Raw genomic sequence first — 9832 nt, 5'->3', positions numbered from 1 at the left:
CAGGCTCCTTCGGGCGGCCAGAGTCTCGGCAGTCCTGGGCTGTTTGGTGCCTTATGTGCAAAACGTCTGGCGCTGTACCACTCTCTGAAGAAAGTCTCGCCTGTGACATGCATTCCTCCAGAAGCTGATTTCCAAAATCCCATGTGTCTCCACATCAGGGCTGGGCTGCCCGCTACCTTACTTCCTCGAAATACTCATGGAGCCAACAGCTGGGCTGGGCCCCTGCGTTTTGTATCACCATCAACATCCACTTGCGCATCTAGAGAAGGTTGGGCCTTGAGCATGGGGGACATGGGGAAGGAGCAGGATGCACCAGCACTGCAAATGGCTTCCTTCTCCCAGGGCCCAAAGGAATAGAAAAGAAGGCACCACGAAGTTAAGGCCCTGTGAGCAGTCTAGAAGGTCCTTAGCAGCAGCTTCTCTGAAAACATGTGTTCTGCCTCCGGAGAAAGGGAGCAGAAAAGTGGTGCCTGCTGGCTTCTCTTCCTCCCCTGGCAGCCTGAGGGCAGGTGCAAAGTCAACCAGAAGACAGGCAGCCTCGGGGATGTGGTCAGCGTTGGTGTCCTCAGTGTGTGCTGCCCGGGGACGTGGTCAGCGTGCCAGCATTGATGTCCTCGGTGTGGGCTGCCCGATGCAAGGGCGGCTCGGAAGTGCTCCGGCTGATCTTCGGTGGAGAGTGTTGGAGCAGCTCAATGGAAGACAGGATCTGGGGAAAAAGAGGCCTCTCTTCCTTTCCTTTCTTCACACAGTCAGCGACCAGCCTCTTCACTGCTTTGGGGAAGTTCTTACATAGCTTACTAAGATCTGGGGAGGCATCCCTCGGCCCACCATGAAGATGATCTGATCTCGGTTGTTGGTGTGAGAGTAAGGGAGCGCCCCCGTCATCAGCTCATACGACACGATGCCATAGGAGTGGACATCGACGGGAAACTGAGTGGGTTGTTATCCTGCATTCGGATCACCTCTGGGGCCATCCACAGGACAGAGCCAGCAGGCTGTTCAACCTGCTGAGAACCACTCCAGCGTGACTTTACTGTTGTCAAACCAAAATCTCCAGTTTTCACTGTTAGGCTTTCATGGGGAAAAGTATTGTTGGATTTCACGTCTCTGTGGATGATGTTCTTTGCATGCAAATAGTCCGTTCCCTGAGCCGTCTGCGGGGCAGTCTCCATTAGCTGGAACATCTGAAACTTGGTCTCCTGGACACGCAGGTGTTTGTAGAGGCTGCTGCCCTCGCACCACTGGGTCACAATTGCCAGGTTGTCCTTTGTCACGTACCCCATGAAAAGCAGAATGTTCACACGCCGTGTTTTGCGCAGAACAGCCACCTCATTCCTGAAGGCCTGGAATTGCTCTGGGGTTGGGTCGACAACCTTTAGGATCTTTACTGCAACGTCTCCGTGCTATGTGCCCTTATAAACAGTTCCAAAACGGCCTGACCCGATCCGAGTGGACAGCATCACTTCACTGGCTTCTGTTTCCCAGTAACAGCTTGAATCTCTCTGTCCACGAGGCCTAATTTTGTTTTTCGCCTGGGTCCCAGATACTGTTGCCCGCTCTCTCTGTGCTGGCACGGGTGTTTTCGGCTGTGACCAGCCTGTTGGGCTCAGATTGTTGGGGCTACTGGGCAGGGCTGAAGGTGAGGCTGACTCGCTGTGACTTCGAATTGCATCCTCAATCATCCTGCTGTCCACAGGCAAGGTGGTGCTGACCATGTGGACGTTAGTGTGGACGTCAACCCATGTGGACGTTAGTGTGGACGTCGACCTCGGCCTCTGGGAGAGGGAACCTTCAGATGAGGGGCTGGAGGTGTTAAAGGTGAAGGCGTGAGGTGTAGAATACCTGTGCTGAGAACTAACAGGCATCCTGGAAACAGACGCTCGCATACGACGCATAGTCAAAGAAGGTAGTGCTGGGACTCCACTATCACCAATAGAGGAATTTGGAAACAATAGGAGTTGTCCGGTATTACTCCAGTCCACACACATAGTAGGTACTTTGGTGCTACAGTGCTCATGAAATCGGTAGCCACAAGTCTGACACCGAAATCCATTGAGCAGGAATTTCTAACAGATGTCACAGAAGGCAAAAGCTTCAGGAACGTCGTCCGAGCAAAGCTGTGTGTTGTCAGCGGAACACGATCCAGGAAATCTACTTGAAGTTCTTCTCCAATCAAAGAGGCAGCATCAGTATTCCAATCTAGCTGCTCTTTGACCTTCGTGTTGGTGGAGAAGTCTGAACACTGCACCGCGCTCTGGTTGCAGGCCCCTCACCTTGAGGGCTGTGGTAAGGCAGTCGTGCAAGCTCATTCCATTTCGCACATGGACCACTGTTCTTTGCTTGTTCGGCAAGAAAACACGGGTAGTGTTGCTTGTCTTCGAAGGATCTGTGCGTTTGCCGTCATCTGATGCCCGGCGCTGACACCGAACTGCTGGACTATTGCAGGAGAGATGCAGCTGGAACCATCAAACACGGCGTCTTTGAATCCAAAACCACGGCTGATCGTCTTCCAGGTCCCTGTATGTGCTCCACTGATGCAGCTTAAACAATTCTCACACCTAGTCCTGTCCTCGGCGCGGGTGGGGCAGCGGGAGGCGGTCACGTTCGGCGTCCCCAGCCCGGGCACGGACCCGAGCAGCCCCGCGTCGGAGCACACGCCTCAGGGCAGAGCCCCAAAGCCCGGGAGCCAACCCTTTTCGGGGCCCAAAGAAAGCAGCAGAAAACCCTCCCCGCCTCACAGCCGTTCTCCTCTTACTCCCCCCACCAGGACGGCGGCCCAAGCGCCCACGATTTTTTTTTTCTTTGAGAGAGGATCTCACTATGTTACCCTGGCTGGCGTTGAACTCTGGGCTCAAGAGATCCTCCCACTCAGCCTCTTGAAGAGCTGGGGCAACAGGTGCCCACGACCACACCAGCTCCCACACCAGCTCCCACACCAGCACCCACACCAGCATCACACCAGCTCCCACACCAGCATCACACCAGCTCCCACACCAGCTCCCACACCAGCACCACACCAGCTCCCACACCAGCACCACACCAGCTCCCACACCAGCACCCACACCAGCATCACACCAGCTCCCACACCAGCACCACACCAGCTCCCACACCAGCATCACACCAGCACCACACCAGCTCCCACACCAGCACCACACCAGCTCCCACACCAGCACCCACACCAGCATCACACCAGCTCCCACACCAGCACCACACCAGCACCCACACCAGCATCACACCAGCTCCCACACCAGCATCACACCAGCTCCCACACCAGCTCCCACACCAGCACCACACCAGCTCCCACACCAGCACCCACACCAGCATCACACCAGCTCCCACACCAGCATCACACCAGCTCCCACACCAGCATCACACCAGCACCCACACCAGCTTCCACACTAGCATCACACCAGCATCACACCAGCATCACACCAGCTCCCACACCAGCTCCCACACCAGCACCACACCAGCTCCCACACCAGCACCCACACCAGCATCACACCAGCTCCCACACCAGCATCACACCAGCTCCCACACCAGCATCACACCAGCACCCACACCAGCTTCCACACTAGCATCACACCAGCTCCCACACCAGCATCACACCAGCATCACACCAGCTCCCACACCAGCTCCCACACCAGCACCACACCAGCTCCCACACCAGCATCACACCAGCTCCCACACCAGCACCACACCAGCTCCCACACCAGCTCCCACACCAGCATCACACCAGCTCCCACACCAGCATCACACCAGCATCACACCAGCTCCCACACCAGCTCCCACACCAGCACCACACCAGCTCCCACACCAGCACCACACCAGCTCCCACACCAGCTCCCACACCAGCATCACACCAGCTCCCACACCAGCATCACACCAGCATCACACCAGCTCCCACACCAGCTCCCACACCAGCACCACACCAGCTCCCACACCAGCACCACACCAGCTCCCACACCAGCACCCACACCAGCATCACACCAGCTCCCACACCAGCATCACACCAGCTCCCACACCAGCTCCCACACCAGCACCACACCAGCTCCCACACCAGCACCACACCAGCTCCCACACCAGCACCCACACCAGCATCACACCAGCTCCCACACCAGCATCACACCAGCTCCCACACCAGCTCCCACACCAGCACCACACCAGCTCCCACACCAGCACCCACACCAGCATCACACCAGCTCCCACACCAGCATCACACCAGCTCCCACACCAGCTCCCACACCAGCACCACACCAGCTCCCACACCAGCACCACACCAGCTCCCACACCAGCATCACACCAGCTCCCACACCAGCTCCCACACCAGCACCACACCCCCACACCAGCTCCCACACAAGCTCCCACACCAGCTCCCACACCAGCACCACACCAGCACCCACACCAGCTTCCACACTAGCATCACACCAGCTCCCACACCAGCATCACACAGGCACCACACCAGCTCCCACACCAGCATCACACCAGCATCACACCAGCTCCCACACCAGCTCCCACACCAGCACCACACCAGCTCCCACACCAGCACCACACCAGCTCCCACACCAGCAGCCACACCAGCATCACACCAGCTCCCACACCAGCATCACACCAGCTCCCACAACAGCTCCCACACCAGCACCACACCAGCTCCCACACCAGCAACACAACAGCACCCACACCAGCATCACACCAGCACCCACACCAGCTCCCACACCAGCATCACACCAGCATCACACCAGCTCCCACACCAGCTCCCACACCAGCTCCCACACCAGCATCACACCAGCTCCCACACCAGCTCCCACACCAGCATCACACGAGCACCACACCAGCTCCCACACCAGCAACACAACAGCACCCACACCAGCATCACACCAGCTCCCACACCAGCTCCACACCAGCACCCACACCAGCTCCCACACCAGCATCACACCAGCTCCCACACCAGCATCACACCAGCTCCACACCTGCATCACACCAGCTCCCACACCAGCATCACACCAGCATCACACCAGCATCACACCAGCATCACACCATCTCCCACACCAGCTCACACACCAGCTCACACACCAGCATCACACCAGCACCACACCAGCTCCTACACCAGCTCCCACACCAGCATCACACCAGCACCACACCAGCATCACACCAGCTCCCACACCAGCTCCACACCATCTCCCACACCAGCTCCACACCATCTCCCACACCAGCACCCACACCAGCATCACACCAGCACCCACACCAGCTCCCACACCAGCACCCACACCAGCATCACACCATCTCCCACACCAGCACCCACACCAGCATCACACCAGCTCCACACCAGCTCCCACACCAGCTCCACACCAGCTCCCACACCAGCTCCCACACCAGCACCACACCAGCATCACACCAGCACCACACCAGCATCACACCAGCTCCACACCAGCTCCCACACCAGCTCCCACACCAGCTCCCACACCAGCATCACACCAGCTCCCACACCAGCTCCCACACCAGCATCACACCAGCTCCCACACCAGCTCCCACACCAGCACCACACCAGCATCACACCAGCACCACACCAGCATCACACCAGCTCCACACCAGCTCCCACACCAGCTCCCACACCAGCACCACACCAGCATCACACCAGCTCCCACACCAGCATCACACCAGCTCCCACACCAGCACCACACCAGAATCACACCAGCACCCACACCAGCTCCCACACCAGCACCACACCAGCATCACACCAGCACCACACCAGCATCACACCAGCTCCACACCAGCTCCCACACCAGCACCACACCAGCATCACACCAGCACCACACCAGCATCACACCAGCTCCCACACCAGCATCACACCATCTCCCACACCAGCTCCCACACCAGCACCCACACCAGCTCCCACACCAGCATCACACCAGCTCCCACACCAGCATCACACCAGCACCACACCAGCATCACACCAGCACCCACACCAGTTCCCACACCAGCACCACACCAGCTCCTACACCAGCTCCCACACCAGCATCACACCAGCACCCACACCAGTTCCCACACCAGCACCACACCAGCTCCTACACCAGCTCCCACACCAGCATCACACCAGCACCCACACCAGCTCCCACACCAGCACCACACCAGCATCACACCAGCACCACACCAGCATCACACCAGCTCCACACCAGCTCCCACACCAGCACCACACCAGCATCAGACCAGCACCACACCAGCATCACACCAGCTCCACACCAGCTCCCACACCAGCACCACACCAGCACCACACCAGCATCACACCAGCTCCACACCAGCTCCCACACCAGCATCACACCAGCACCACACCAGCATCACACCAGCTCCCACACCAGCATCACACCATCTCCCACACCAGCACCCACACCAGCATCACACCAGCTCCCACACCAGCATCACACCAGCACCACACCAGCATCACACCAGCACCCACACCAGTTCCCACACCAGCACCACACCAGCTCCTACACCAGCTCCCACACCAGCATCACACCAGCACCACACCAGCTCCTACACCAGCTCCCACAACAGCACCCACACTAGCATCACACCAGCTCCCACACCAGCATCACACCAGCATCACACCAGCTCCCACACAAGCTCCCACACCAGCTCCTACACCAGCTCCCACACCAGCACCCGCACCAGCATCACACCAGCATCACACCAGCTCCCACACCAGCTCCCACACCAGCATCACACCAGCTCCCACACCAGCACCCACACCAGCATCACACCAGCATCACACCAGCACCACACCAGCACCACACCAGCTCCCACACCAGCATCACACCAGCACCACACCAGCATCACACCACCAACCACACCAGCACCACACCAGCATCACACCAGCATCACACCAGCACTACACCAGCATCACACCAGCACTACACCAGCATCACACCATCTCCCACACCAGCATCACACCAGCACCCACACCAGTTCCCACACCAGCACCACACCAGCTCCTACACCAGCTCCCACACCAGCATCACACCAGCACCCACACCAGCTCCCACACCAGCACCACACCAGCATCACACCAGCACCACACCAGCATCACACCAGCTCCACACCAGCTCCCACACCAGCACCACACCAGCATCAGACCAGCACCACACCAGCATCACACCAGCTCCACACCAGCTCCCACACCAGCACCACACCAGCACCACACCAGCATCACACCAGCTCCACACCAGCTCCCACACCAGCATCACACCAGCACCACACCAGCATCACACCAGCTCCCACACCAGCATCACACCATCTCCCACACCAGCACCCACACCAGCATCACACCAGCTCCCACACCAGCATCACACCAGCACCACACCAGCATCACACCAGCACCCACACCAGTTCCCACACCAGCACCACACCAGCTCCTACACCAGCTCCCACACCAGCATCACACCAGCACCACACCAGCTCCTACACCAGCTCCCACAACAGCACCCACACTAGCATCACACCAGCTCCCACACCAGCATCACACCAGCATCACACCAGCTCCCACACAAGCTCCCACACCAGCTCCTACACCAGCTCCCACACCAGCACCCGCACCAGCATCACACCAGCATCACACCAGCTCCCACACCAGCTCCCACACCAGCATCACACCAGCTCCCACACCAGCACCCACACCAGCATCACACCAGCATCACACCAGCACCACACCAGCACCACACCAGCTCCCACACCAGCATCACACCAGCACCACACCAGCTCCTACACCAGCTCCCACAACAGCACCCACACTAGCATCACACCAGCTCCCACACCAGCATCACACCAGCATCACACCAGCTCCCACACAAGCTCCCACACCAGCTCCTACACCAGCTCCCACACCAGCACCCGCACCAGCATCACACCAGCATCACACCAGCTCCCACACCAGCTCCCACACCAGCATCACACCAGCTCCCACACCAGCACCCACACCAGCATCACACCAGCATCACACCAGCACCACACCAGCACCACACCAGCTCCCACACCAGCATCACACCAGCACCACACCAGCATCACACCACCAACCACACCAGCACCACACCAGCATCACACCAGCATCACACCAGCACTACACCAGCACCACACCAGCACCCACACCAGCACCACACCAGCTCCGACACCAGCACCACACCAGCTCCCACACCAGCACCACACCAGCACCACACCAGCACCACACCAGCTCCCACACCAGCTCCCACACCAGCATCACACCAGCTCCCACACCAGCTCCCACACCAGCTCCCACACCTGCTCCCACACAAGCTCCCACACCAGCTCCCACACCAGCATCACACCAGCTCCCACACCAGCTCCCACACCAGCATCACACCAGCATCACACCAGCATCACACCAGCTCCCACACCAGCACCACACCAGCTCCCACACCAGCACCACACCAGCTCCCACACCAGCATCACACCAGCTCCACACCAGCTCCACACCAGCATCACAGTAGCATCACACCAGCAACCACACCAGCTCCTATACCAGCACCACACCAGCTCCCACACCAGCTCCCACACCAGCATCACACCAGCACCACACCAGCTCCCACACCAGCTCCCACACCTGCTCCCACACCAGCACCACACCAGCTCCCACACCAGCTCCCACACCAGCTCCCACACCTGCTCCCACACCAGCACCACACCAGCTCCACACCAGCTCCCACATCAGCATCACACCAGCTCCCACACCAGCATCATACCAGCTCCACACCAGCATCACACCAGCTCCACACCAGCTCCCACACCAGCATCACACCAGCATCACACCAGCTCCCACACCAGCATCACACCAGCTCCACACCAGCATCACACCAGCTCCCACACCAGCATCACACCAGCATCACACCAGCTCCCACACCAGCATCACACCAGCATCACACCAGCACCCACACCAGCTCCCACACCAGCATCACACCAGCATCACACCAGCTCCCACACCAGCATCACACCAGCTCCACACCAGCATCACACCAGCTCCCACACCAGCACCCACACCAGCACACCAGCTACCACACCAGCTCCCACACCAGCTCCCACACCAGCATCACACCAGCTCCCACACCAGCACCACACCAGCACCCACACCAGCATCACACCAGCATCACACCAGCTCCCACACCAGCTCCACACCAGCACCCACACCAGCTCCCACACCAGCACCCACACCAGCACACCAGCTACCACACCAGCTCCCACACCAGCTCCCATACCAGCATCACACCAGCATCACACCAGCTCCCACACCAGCTCCCACACCAACTCCCACACCAGCTCCCACACTAGCTCCCACACCAGCATCACACCAGCACCCACACCAGCTCCACACCAGCATCACACCAGCATCACACCAGCTCCCACACCAGCTCCCACACCAGCATCACACCAGCACCACACCAGCATCACACCAGCTCCCACACCAGCACCACACCAGCATCACACCAGCTCCCACACCAGCACCACACCAGCATCACACCAGCTCCCACACCAGCACCACACCAGCACCCACACCAGCTCCCACACCAGCACCACACCAGCATCACACCAGCTCCCACACCAGCTCCACACCAGCACCCACACCAGCTCCCACACCAGCACCCACACCAGCACACCAGCTACCACACCAGCTCCCACACCAGCTCCCACACCAGCTACCACACCAGCTCCCACACCAGCTCCCACACCAGCACCACACCAGCTCCCACACCAGCTCCCACACCAGCTCCCACACCAGCTCCCACACCAGCACCCACACCAGCATCACACCAGCACCACACCAGCTCCACAC

General features: G+C 59.6%; 1 pseudogene; it reads right to left on the bottom strand.

The window, feature by feature from the left end:
* Positions 1–319: 319 nt before the first annotated feature.
* LOC103242065 (RAF proto-oncogene serine/threonine-protein kinase-like) lies at positions 320–4420 on the bottom strand (annotated as a pseudogene).
* Positions 4421–9832: the final 5412 nt, after the last annotated feature.

The sequence above is a fragment of the Chlorocebus sabaeus genome, chromosome 15, assembly GCF_047675955.1.
Source record: "Chlorocebus sabaeus isolate Y175 chromosome 15, mChlSab1.0.hap1, whole genome shotgun sequence".
Classification (NCBI taxonomy): Eukaryota; Metazoa; Chordata; class Mammalia; order Primates; family Cercopithecidae; genus Chlorocebus; species Chlorocebus sabaeus.
This window is presented reverse-complemented; position numbering and strand designations above follow the sequence as displayed.